Raw genomic sequence first — 12,759 nt, forward strand, 5'->3', positions numbered from 1 at the left:
CAAACAACAACAAAACATTTACACTTTTGTAATGCAATATTGATTTGTTTTGGGTAGACAAAATAACAATGATAATAAAGATATAAATATGTGAGAACTGAAAATGTGCTTTTTAAAAAGGCACTCATTGCAATGTTATGAATATTAGGAAAAAATAATAAAAAATCATAAAGTGAGAAAGCAAATACACACAATCTTATTTGCCATAATAATGGTTAATGTTTCCTTAAAACACAAATTTGTAAGCAAAATTTGTTCTTAAATTATTTTTTTATTCTATTTTCTATTTGTTTGTTGTTTAAATAAGTTTTATCAATTTAAAGGTTGAAAATACAATGTGAAAGAATAGCAGCTTTTTTGTAGGCATGATCTTCATCTTAATGAATCATGATAAAAATCAACTGTGTTTTTGAGCTTCTCCTGAGGTGGGAATAATAAACAGGTGAGGTGTTAGAGGCAGGTACCAGCTCTCTAAGTTACATCATTGATGTCACTGTTTGATGCCACTGCAGGAGATGGACCTGTGTTTATGTCTGATGCTCTGTCCTTTCTAAGGCTTAAAGATTCTCCGCCACCTCTTCATCCTCCTGTGCAAACTCTGACCTCATCGTTGCACGAGTCAACCCTCCCTGTCAGGTGCTCTGGCCTCGTGGTAAACAACATGGAGATGAGGGTTATTTCTCCATGTGAGGGCTGGTGGTCCCAGCTTTTGTTTTACAAGCAAAGGTGACAGATGTGGACCTCTCACAGCAGAAGAAGCATGTTTTCAATCCCAGAAATAATGACTGGAAAGGCTTATGCACTCCACTCTATTTTGGACAGGTGTGAAGAAATAAATATGTATAATCATGAGAACAGAGAAATGATGTACACCTTTTTTCTCTGTTTTATCCAGCTTGGTGTTGGAAGGAAGTTGTAGCATTTTTCAGCATTTCTCAGAAGAGAAACAGATATGAACTCAAATATAGACTAAAAAACAATAAGCCTTAAAAAAGTAAACGATAAAATAAAAATCTTCATTTAATGTAAAAAACATTGAGAAAAAGCAGAGCCTCTTATATTTGACTAAGTATTTTACTGAACAATATAACTTTAACATTCAAACTACTGCATTTCACAGTAAATTGTAAATTTTTGCAACAAAAACTGTAAAAAAAGTTTTTCTGTAATGATGCATGCACCTTATGGCTACAATCAGGTGTATTAAAAATTAGCATATTAAAGTAATCCTGACATGTTTGATAGCATTTAAGATGCAATATGAGCAGGATTTTTCTTGGAAAAATACCCTTTAAAATGTCCAAATATGTTAGTTTCCTTTAATCTGACACTTTAGATTGTAACATTTCTTGAGTATGACATAATTTATAAGATATCAGTGCTATAATTGTTAGGTTTGTTGAATCTGGCCAAGTTTAGATGATTCATTGTTTCTCTTACAAAAATCTGATCTATGTCAAAATAAAAAAAGGACACTACAGTTTATGGAGTATGTGCCAATATGCCTACTCGTATAAAGAGCTCTCTGCCTTCTTGTCACTTCAAAAAATATCATCTGAAAGAGGACAAAGGTTCAGATTCCCTTTTTAAAACATAAAAAAATCTGAAACTCTCACAGCAGCAGCAGCAATTACAGTTTAGAGACATTTGGGTCAACAAGCCTCCACTTTGGAGCAGCTGAGTGGTGAGAGGTTTGGCTCCACTGTCAGACTCATAATTTTAGCATATTGTCATATAATTTTGTCTTTTAATCATAGTTTTTAGTCAAAGTGAAAAAGCTTAGTTTAATCTACATGTACAGCTAAACAGCAGTGACAACAGGTTTGTAATTTTATTAATTCCCAGCAGAATAAAGTTGAAATGGTTCCTTTAGGCGGGGTAAGGATAGTTTTGTTGGTGTGTAAAGCTACAGGCTCAAGAATTAAAAAGCCTGAGTGACTAACGTGACGGTAAGCTTAGTCCAAGACCTCGTGGAGGAAACAGGTGCCTCTCATCCATAAAACTCACTGTTAAGAAACAAACATGAAACAAAAACTCCAAGAAAAAAAATTACAAAGTCAAAAGATTTGTAAAAGAGAGCTATTAACTTCATTCTGTTGTCCTTACAAACACAGGTTTTAGAGCAGTTCACAAATGCTCTAAAACCTCTAAAATAGCTGACTTGATTTTGTTTAGTCCTTAAAAGACTTCTGCAGAGAATGTGATGAGAGGTTGAATCACAGGTAAATCTTAGACACACTGAGCTGAAGGTTTTAAATTTACATTTATGTAAATTTGAGGATCCCGGCTGTAAATTTCAACTCTGATATCCTGAGTGCTGCTGCTGCACCTCAGCCCCAGTTTATGGTTTATCTCCTGTCAGCGGTTTGGTGAGAGCGTGTGTCACACTTTTCAGCAGGTGCACTTTTGATCTGAAAGCTAACGGATCACAGTTTGCTGGGCCTCGTTTGGCCGTCTCAAGCCAATGAAGAGAAGTCCGACAGAGGTGTGAGGTGTGAGTGCTGCACGTGGCCTCGGGCGGATCGGCTCTGTTCTGACCAAACCGAGCACTCAGCGGCATTCACGAAAAGGTCAATAAAAACAAGAATGGCGAGCAACAAATAAATAGCAAACACAGTGTATGTCTACATTAAAATGTCCCCTGATAACTGTTTATTGATTGTTTACTCAAGCTCACAATCAATATTAAACAGAACAAAACTGTGTTAGAAACAAAAAACAACTAAATTAACCTTTTTTTAACAGTGTACTCCAAAAACAGTCACAATAACAGAAACACCAAGCATTTTACTCTGCTTAAAAGTCAGATATAAGAGCTTTTTTTCATCTGTGTGTAAATGTTGCTTTGTTCCAGATGTGTGATAAAAGTGTTACAATTTCAGCTGCATGTGACTTCAAGCTCAATAAAACTGCTAAACTGAAGGTGCATACAGAGATGGGGATGGGAATAAAGCAATTTAGTGTCATTATAATGTCATTTTAAAGTAATTTTTAAAAACTTTTTAACTAACATGTAAATCAAATAGAAAAGCAAGTTGTCAATTATCTTTGTAAGTAACATAATAAGTCTAGATTGCTTAAAAGATTATCACTTCAACACAAAAAACTAAAACCATTCACAGCATTTCAGTAAAATCTGAAGGACTCAGTTTACCACAGCTTGATCCAACACAATCCAGGCTTTTGGATTATCAAGCAAAACACACGTTTTAAGACTTATTGTGTAGCTGCATTTGCTAAAAAATCTTTAGCAGGTCAAAACTGAGACAATAAACTAAATAGTAGTGATATTTGAAATAAAACAGAGATGACTGGGTTATCCCCAAACTGTGTCCTTTGAGTAAACTCTTATTCCATGGGTATGTTAGTAACTAACCACATTTCATAATAAAACTATTGTAAAACAACAACATATATGTTTTGTATTCCTTTAAAGGAACTGCAGACAGTTTGAACAAATCAAACTTCTCTGTTTCACACTGCAGTGGTATCATTCCTTTAGTTTGTGTAGCTGTGAACAAACAGACTGAGTTCTGCTTTTCAAGCTTGACTCAGCTGCGTTTACACGATGAATTCTGGTCAAAAGTCTAATTTTTATAATGTCTGGGTTGTATCAACATCAACTCTCTTAGTAAAGAAGGAAAGTTTTCTTACCTGCCTGCAAGTTTGAGATGCCTGAGCCGGTTAGTCCATGGAGCGCACTGATCAGCTTGAGGAGGATTGGCTTTAGGTGGATAAATTTAACTCTGTTCTCCTGCGTGTCTCTGAGCATGTGCAGTAGCGTGGTGTTATAAAGCAGTCCTCTGTTATAAAGAGGCCATCATACCATACAGTGCATCTGGAGGACATTTATATGAATCAGGCTCTGTTATACTTTGAAAGAAATGGTCATAATTCTGTTAACTTTTTAAAGACGTTAGTTTTGTTTTTATTGTGTTCATTTGGGGTTGACCTGTTCCTGCTCCCTAGCCTTAGTTTTTATTTTATTTGCCTGCTGTACCTCCGCCTGTGTCAGATGAATGCTTTTGCCAGCAGGCGCTCCTTTGATTTACCTGTTTTCTGTCAAATAAACCAATTTCCAGGCAAACTATTTGACTCAAAGTTCAAGCTTCGTGTTGAAATGGAATTTATTTCTGACAGCACTGTCACTATTTTTTGTCAAACTGTCACCTAGTCTTCCTGTGGTTTTGTACTTTTTCCCTTTTATATGAAAAACTCTTCACAGATGTTAACGTTGCATCTCGTGTTCACCGTATGCAGAAAGGTTGCAGAAACATGTAAAATCAAGGAATGACTTTCTCCAGGTATTCTGGTTTCATCCCACAGTTCAAAAGCATGCATGTTAGGTTATTTAGTGATTCTAAACTGGCCCTGGATGGTTGTTTGTTTCTGAGATGGACCGGTGAGTTGACCAGATACCTGCTACCCCAAGACTCTGAACAGTATTAGGCGGGCATTAAAAATGGATGGATAGATGATTCAAACTACAGGAAACACCCAATCCTTGTGGAGATATACCCTCTGAGAAATTTAATGTTCAATTTACTCCATTTTGTTATATCACTGGTTCATTAAATATAACCTGTGTTGGCAAAATGAGCATATAATCTTAAAGTTTTCTATGTCTTCAGAAATAATCCTTTGAAATTTAATCCATTTGATTTCCTTTGAAACTGACAGTGTATCTCTGCTGGCTGCAGTTGTGCCAGAAAATCCCTTCGTATAATATGTAGCAACATTGTGAAGCTTGGGGTTTTCTGCTTTTTTAAATCTAGGGCTGGAATTCTCAATGACATAAAAGTTGTGTTTTTAAACCAGCACTCTTATAAATAAACTTAGCTTGTTGCTGGTTGCGTCATGTAACGCAAAATTTCAACAAACTACAAATCATTTTGAAGCTTTTTGAGATGAAGAATTTAAAAATAATACCTCAATATTTAAAAGTTTTGCTGGCATGGGTCACACATGTAGAAATTAATATTTGTTTGAATTGTTGTCTCACTTAATAGTTTCTGAGAGGCCATGAGGGTGCTTTTGTTTCCATATTTTCCATATCTTTTGTACTTGCAAAGCACCCTTTAACAATCTTTATTCAGTCAAAGGAATAGTTTATTTTAAGCAAAGTGGTTAAGTTAGATTTAACTAGCAGTATCAAGCTGCTTTAACATTTCATGTTATTACTCTAATACAACAAAACCTGCTTAATTTGTTAAAAAAATAACTGAAAACATTCAAGTCAACAATTAGGTACTTTACACAACACTGGGCTTTTATTTCTTATTTAGTTATGATCAGGGCATCATAAACCTGGACCACTTCTAGATAAAAGGCTTTATTACCATAAATTTACAAAGCACTACAGACTTAGAGTCAATATACACAGACTTTTAGGGTTTCAAAACATCCATCCATTTATTTCCTTTTCCCACTTCTCCTTTCTGTGTCACGGGGAGCTGGTGACTATCTCAAGCAGTTTATTTCTGATAACTTTGCATATTTCTCTTATTTAATTTTAAGAAACACATTTCTGTATCTTAAATAAAATGAACTAAATTCCAGTTCTGAGTCAAAATTCACCTTAACTTGCTCTAGTGACATTGGCCTCTAAAGTCTTTGATTCCAAATCAGGTTGAACACTTAGTTTTGTCCCAACAGCCACAAACCTGAACCAGACCCGCCTGCGTCACCGGATGAGTCTGAGCTGCAGATTCACAGTGGAAAAGTCCCACTTAACTGATTGGCTCATTGACAGACCTACTAATACTGTAGTGGAGACAAAAACACATAACACAGCGCAGTCTGAACGACAGGGCCCAACAATTTGTAGAGCTGCCTTTTAAATGGAAAATGCATGAATTAAGATTGTCTCCCTCTTACAAAAACAAGACAAAACAAACAAACAAAAACCAGCCATCTTTGTTTTGTTATTTAACATTAACAGATGCAGATAAATGCTTCACAACTTATTGAAACAATGCTTTAGTTTTCTTGAAAAGTGATTAATTTAAAAGTAGTTTTTTGATGTATGTTTCCTGTCTTTAGTATGAGATAAAGTAAACCAAAAAGTGAAAAAATAAAGATTTAACTTAGTATAATGTGCTAAAATAGTATGAACATTTGTTGGTACCCTTAAAAAACAATAATCCTTGTATTATTGTTATGGCCGGTGGAGAAGGAGGCGAACCCAGAGTGCAGACTCATGAAAGAAAAAAAACGAAAATTTATTCTTACATAAACAAACAAAAACAAAAGGCTGACGTGGCAGCAAAAATCCAAAATATAAACAAAACGGCAAGGCGAGGGAACCAGACAACCAGAGATGGGAGACAAGAGACAATAGACAATCAACCGGCGGGGAAGTGGAGAAAATGACCAAGTTTTAAAGCAGAGGATGATTATGGGAAGTGGGCACATGTGAGTGATTACAATTGTGGCAGGTGGAGATGGGTGTGGCAGGTAAACAAGAGCTGACATGAACAGGCAACAAACAGGAAAACAACAAAGACAAAAGAAACTAGCAACAAAATACTAAATACAAAAACAAACACACCGCCAAAACAAAAACCTGACAATTATAGTCATGTTTCAAACTAACTGTTTGATCTAAATTAGTGCCTTCAAGATTTCATCAGTCATTCATCCTGTTTAAAGAGAACAAACTCACCACTGGCTAGTTTGGTTTCGATGTTTGCACCACACTGAACATGGAGCAGAGAAAGTAAAGGCGAGCTGCCCGAGGAGATCAGAAGCTTATAGCCATCCATGTTAAAAGGAAAAGGCTACATGACCATCTGTAAGCAGCTTCATGTTCCTCTGAGTCACATCAGTTCTGGTTTTTTGATTATTGTGGAAGGGTATCAACAACATCTGTACATCTGGAGTAAGCAGATCAGACTGAAGCCAGCTGGCAAATTGTTGTGGGAACCAGCAGTGACATGTTCTCCAATAACAAAGTGCCCTATCATTGTTAAGAAACACTCTTTTTTTGTGTTGTCCTCGGGAAGCCGACTGGTCTGAAGCATCTTATAAAGTTCAGAGATTAAAACATGAAGGGACACTGCCACATTTTAACAAATCAGAAAAGTTTAGAGTGGAAAACAAATTTAAATAACATCATTAAAGCTGGCATTTTACAGCTGAGCTAAGAAAGGCTGGAAGCGCTTTCTGCTGAGAAATTTTACTTTTATTCACCAAATGTTTTGGCAATAAATCAGAGGAAGCAGTTTTTTTGGACAAAAATAGACAGTGTTAAAAGAAGAGCAGTGTGCTCATATGTTCAGGTTAAATTTTAGTGTCCAACCACACTGTGAGCTCTCTTTTGTGTTTTGTTAGCTTGTGCACTTGAACATGTAGGTGGAGAGTGGCAACGGTAGTAAGACTAAAAGTGTGAGAAAATAAAAAAAGGTAAGTGAGAACAGAAAAACAGTGAGATAAAAAACATTGTCTCAATTGTGCTGCTTTTGATTTTCTGAACTTGTATGTGGGTGAAGAAAAAGTTTAGTATTTTTGTGTTTTCCTTTACTTTGTGAATATCATTAGCAAACCTCAACATGTACTAAGCCAACTTTACAATAAAAGAAGTTGAATAGTTTTATTTGTAGAGAGGTCAGAAATGAGTAGCATCACATTAATGCTGCAGGTCTCCTACATGCATGATTTTAAAAATGATGAGCATTATGTTTATGATTGTCACAGCGGTGGAGTTGTGAGGGCAGCAGGATTGGGCCTCGGGACTTCCTGGGTGGAGTTTACATGATCTCCCTGTGCTCACGTGGGTTTACACCAGGTACTCTGGTTTCCTCCCAAAAAACAAAAAAGCTGCATATTAGTTTAACTGGTAGCTCCCGGTGTCCCCCGGTGTGTGAGAGTGTGAATGATTGTTTGTCTCTATGTGTCCCTCTGATGGACTTGCGACCTGGAAAGGAGAATCAGGTAAAGAGAATGGATGAATGTTTTATTTCATGCAAAATTAAAATCATCACAATATGTAAAATAGTTTTAAAACCTTCAAAATTAGAGGTCCACTAATGTGATTTTCGTCTATGTTCAGTGCTGATTCTGATCTTTAGAAATCACGGCAGCTCATGGATGACATACTAAAGAGATTTTTTTACTTTTTGTTTTTTTTCATTATATACTTTGAATTTAACATGACGTAACAATAAGTGCTTAACTTAAATGCATGTGTATTTAACAACTCTTTGAAGTACTTGTAAATTTAAAAATAACATAAAAAGGCATTCTCACTTTAAAAGACTACAGTAAGCTGGTTGTAGCAGCTGCTACTGCATCTTCATCTTTCTACATGATAATTGGTTAAGTATGCACAGACATGGCCTATGACAGATTTTTGACTGATTGAAACCAGTCAACCAACTAATCTGTTTATCATTATCCAAAATATATTTGTTTTACAATTTCCAAGAGCTGTAAAATTACAATATTTTGCTTTGTGATGCAGCTCGGCTCCATATTTAATGACCTCTGGACACAGAATGGTGATGCACATGGGAAAATAATTGAAGTTCAACTACTTGAAAACACCAAAGCAGCTTTTAATAAAATAAGTAACTGAGCAGATTATGCTGTAAAAGTTTTCAGCTCTGCTGGATATCACACTGTTGTCAGTGAATCACGCTCCGGTCTCACATTAGTCACAAGAAAACTTTGCAGCTTACATGTAGGTCTGTGCTGTACAGTAAGCATGTTTTATAATCTCGTTAGGCTGACCTCATAACCCTCTGCCAGCCTGAATATAGGTTGCTTTTTTTCCTGCTTTGACCCCTTTTTATGGCAGCCAGCAAATGCACTTTTATTATTTTAACTCTCAGCTCAGGTGACAAAAGCTCAGCAAAAAAATAAGGGGAACTGATGGCAAACATTTGACAGTGCACGTCTCAAAAAGAAATTCTGTTTAAACATGCTGGAAGTCTTTTCACTCTCCTTCTTGTCATGTTAAATGATGTCAGGAAGAAAAAAGTAAAAAAAGAAAAAAGAAACCGAGAGAAACAAAGCTCTCTGTGTGCTGACAGCATTTCAGTGAGTCCTGGACTGACACTAATCATTTTCTAGATGGTAGGAGCACATGTAAACACAACTACACAGACAAGAAACTATGAATAAATTTAAATATTTCTCTTCAAAATGTGGAATAGAAAACTTTTCCATCTGATAAAACATTTGAGTGACAGCTCACAAGTGCAGTGTAAAGGCACCAACATTATATTAACCCTTAGCTTTATATGCAGCCTGGTTTCACAAAAACAAGTAAAACAAATGAATAAATAAATAGAACTATCTGTAAATTTATCACACTTACCAGGATTGTTGATAGAGGTCTTTCAACCTTATAAATTGATTTGACCTAAATTGTAATATTTCCCTTTGGTAAGCAGACTCTCTGAGTCTAGACTGATAAGACTATTATTGGATGTACAAACAGGCCCACATACAAAAGTGATGAAAAAAACAGAGATTCACAAAGTAACAAGCTTCTCTAAAGCTCCTAAACTTCACAGAAAACATTTGTTTTTATAATAAAAGTTGGAACATTGCACTGAAGCTATCGATTACTGTAACACTAAAAATGTGCTTTTTGAACTGCAGCTGTGATTCAAATATATAAATAAATTCCTGCGTTGTTTTGCCCAAGAATGGAGGCTAAAGCAAAAAGTCAGAATATCAACAGCACACATTAAAATGATTAAAACTTGCATTAGCAGTTTCTGAGCCTGTAAAAATAAACATGCACTCGTGAGCCATGTAGGCAGTTTCAGCATCCGGATGAATTGTCTCTCTCCTTCGGGTCAGTGTAATCTCATCACCTCCCTGCAGCACAAATCGTCGGGGTTCTAACGCTGCATGCCTGAAGGATCAGAGCAGCTTAGATTTACATCCATCACTCCTTCCTTCCTGAAAGCCTCTCTGCCAGGTGGTGCCATCTTATGGTTAGGGATTACTACAGCACTGAGGACAAATAAAAACTTTAAAATAATTACACTGTTTTTTATTTTAGTTACTACCATGAAAACTTAGATTAAGGCTGATGGGAGAATATGAAAAGGCTCATAACTTAATACCTCATTGTTTATTTATTTTTTTTGGTTAAACTGCAATTTATGTTCTTTATTAACCTTTATTTAACCAAGCAAATCCCACTAAGATCTCAGATGGCTTTTTGAAGAGAGGCCTGGGCCTGAAGGCAGCCTAACATGCCTGTTTTCAGACTGAGGGAGGAAACCAGAGAACATGGAGAACATGCAAACTCCACACAGAAAGACCCCAGGTCCAACCCAGGGATTGAACCCAGGACCTTCTTGCTGTGAGGCAACAGTACTAACCACTAATCCATCATGCTGCCCACCCAATTTTACCAGTTTCAACCTAAAAGACCTTGTGGCGGTTTGTCTCCATCACTGGTCGTTTAACACTGATTTAATGTATCTGATGCTTGGCTTGTATGTGTGTTTTTTACTGAGTCAACTATCCTTGTTGTGAGTTTGGTTCAGCGTTACACCGCCCAGCCCTTGTTGAGCAACTATCACAAAATCAAACTCTTGTAGAAACCAGACAGAATCATTTTTTTACCTTTATTAGCTGAAGGGCTTTTTCCCCCAAACTACTGAGACAAAAACCTGAGGTGAAAGCTTTAATTCAAGTGGTTCTTTTCATGTTTCTATTTTTTATTTTCAGGAAAAAAATACAACCAAAAACTTTTATGACAATTATGAACAAATCTGTTTTTCAGATGCTCTAAATCCGAGTGTAAATAACAGCTAAAAACAGCCTCACACAGTCAGTTTTCTGCTGGTCTGCATTCACCTCAGCATGATCAGCATGTTAATTAGCCTGCACTGGCTGAGAGGTGAGGTAACTACATTGGCATGATGTGTCTTCCTGTCCAACATGCTTTAGCTCTTTTTCCTGGTTCTTTTCTTTTGCTTTCTCTCTCTCTTACAACAAGCCTTTCGTTTTTGTGTGCTTAAGGCTCTGTGACCTTCTTGCGTACACAGACCACCTTATCACAATGCCAGGCATATCTTACTGCAGTGTTTTCTCTATTGCTCAGTCAAGAGGAGAAGCAGGTATTTAATGGTCCTGTGATAGGATGTGTGGAGAGTAAATTGAATAAATGAATGATTCCTCTGAATTCACCTGTGTCTTGTTTTGTTGATTTTCTTATTTGTAAGCAGCTTCAGAGTGGAAACAAAATAGCTGTCCAATGTTTTGAGATGTGTTGTCATAAAATTTCAAAATATCCTTATTTATTTCCTAAAAATGGTACACATACTCAGTCTCAACATTTGGCATACTGTCTGTTTCACTGTGAACAAAATATGGCTTTATAAGACTTGCAAAACATTGCATTCTGTTTTTATTTACATTTTACACAACTTTTTCTGAATTGGGGTTGTATATGACAGCTTACACTGGTAGTGACGGCCCTGGCAATGTGAAACACACTGAAAAACAATTATTGTTAGCCTCATACAAAATAAATAATTTTGGTACCATGTTGCCAATCCTGGCTGGGTAATAATAGCAAATATGTATCCTGAAATGTCAAGGTTGAAAAATAGTAGAATTGCAATGACTGCACCGTGGTCATGTGAGGAGTCAGATTGGATTTCTTTCATTCTACAATTGAATTATACTTTGTTATTTGCACACATCTGCCAGTGAACAACATCAGTTGGCGTAATTCATTTTCCCCCATTGCAAAATAGATCTGACGTCTACAAGTACTTGGATTAAAATCTTTATATATCAGGTATCAGCATCTGCAACGGGCAAAGAAATGCTTTGGAAAATATCAGCACATAGGATAGCAAAATCATATTGTGCAACCCTGAATGTTAGAATCTCTACAAGGCTCTGAAGTTTTTTAATTACATTTATTTCAAGATTAACAAGACATGCTTCCTGTTGCAAAGTGGATAAAGTAAAGCTGCTCTGCCAGTTTCAACAGCAAGACAGTATCAGGTTTTCACTGTCTGGTGAAACTGATCTCCTGGCTCTGACATCTGACCATGTGAGTCCAGCAGCGTCCAACCGGCTGTGCTGCTCGTCTCTGAGGTGTTGACTCCACTGTTGGCCCTTCAATCAGCAGGAGCGTAGTGGTAGCTGCAGACATGAGTCTTACAGCCAGGCCTGAGCTGACACAAGCCCCCTGCTGCAGCCCTCTTCCCCTGGTCGGCTTTAATGTTATTAACAGGTGGGCGGCAAAAATAGCTAAGAGAGGCACATGCAGATATGTACACACAGCTACTAGGATGGGGTTGAGTGTGTGCAATCTGATACAATTTCACACAAGTTTATTTAAGAAAAGAGGAGAAAAAAGGAAACATTCTGGACAACTTTACATGTTAGCACAAACTAACAGATTTAATCACAGAATCTACAGTCTAACTACATATATGCAAACACACTGTAGGCATTTGGTTTAAGAAAGCAGATATTCACTGAGATTTGCAAACTGATGTGTAGAAATCTGGGAAACAAAATTCAGTTTTTCAACCTTACATGTAAAAGAGCACATATAAAACAGACCATACCCCCAACAATTTTAAAGGCACATGTTTCACCAACTAATAGAATAATTATGTTGTTTTATTTTTTATGACCCCAATATATATATGGGTATACAACTTAAAATCACCATGTTGAACAAACATAAATCTGTTTATCGATTTCCACACACACACACGCACACACACACGCTGGCATTTAGCTGGTGTTTTTTTCACCCCCACCTCCAGA

This window comes from Kryptolebias marmoratus, linkage group LG5 (genome assembly GCF_001649575.2).
Source record: "Kryptolebias marmoratus isolate JLee-2015 linkage group LG5, ASM164957v2, whole genome shotgun sequence".
Classification (NCBI taxonomy): Eukaryota; Metazoa; Chordata; class Actinopteri; order Cyprinodontiformes; family Rivulidae; genus Kryptolebias; species Kryptolebias marmoratus.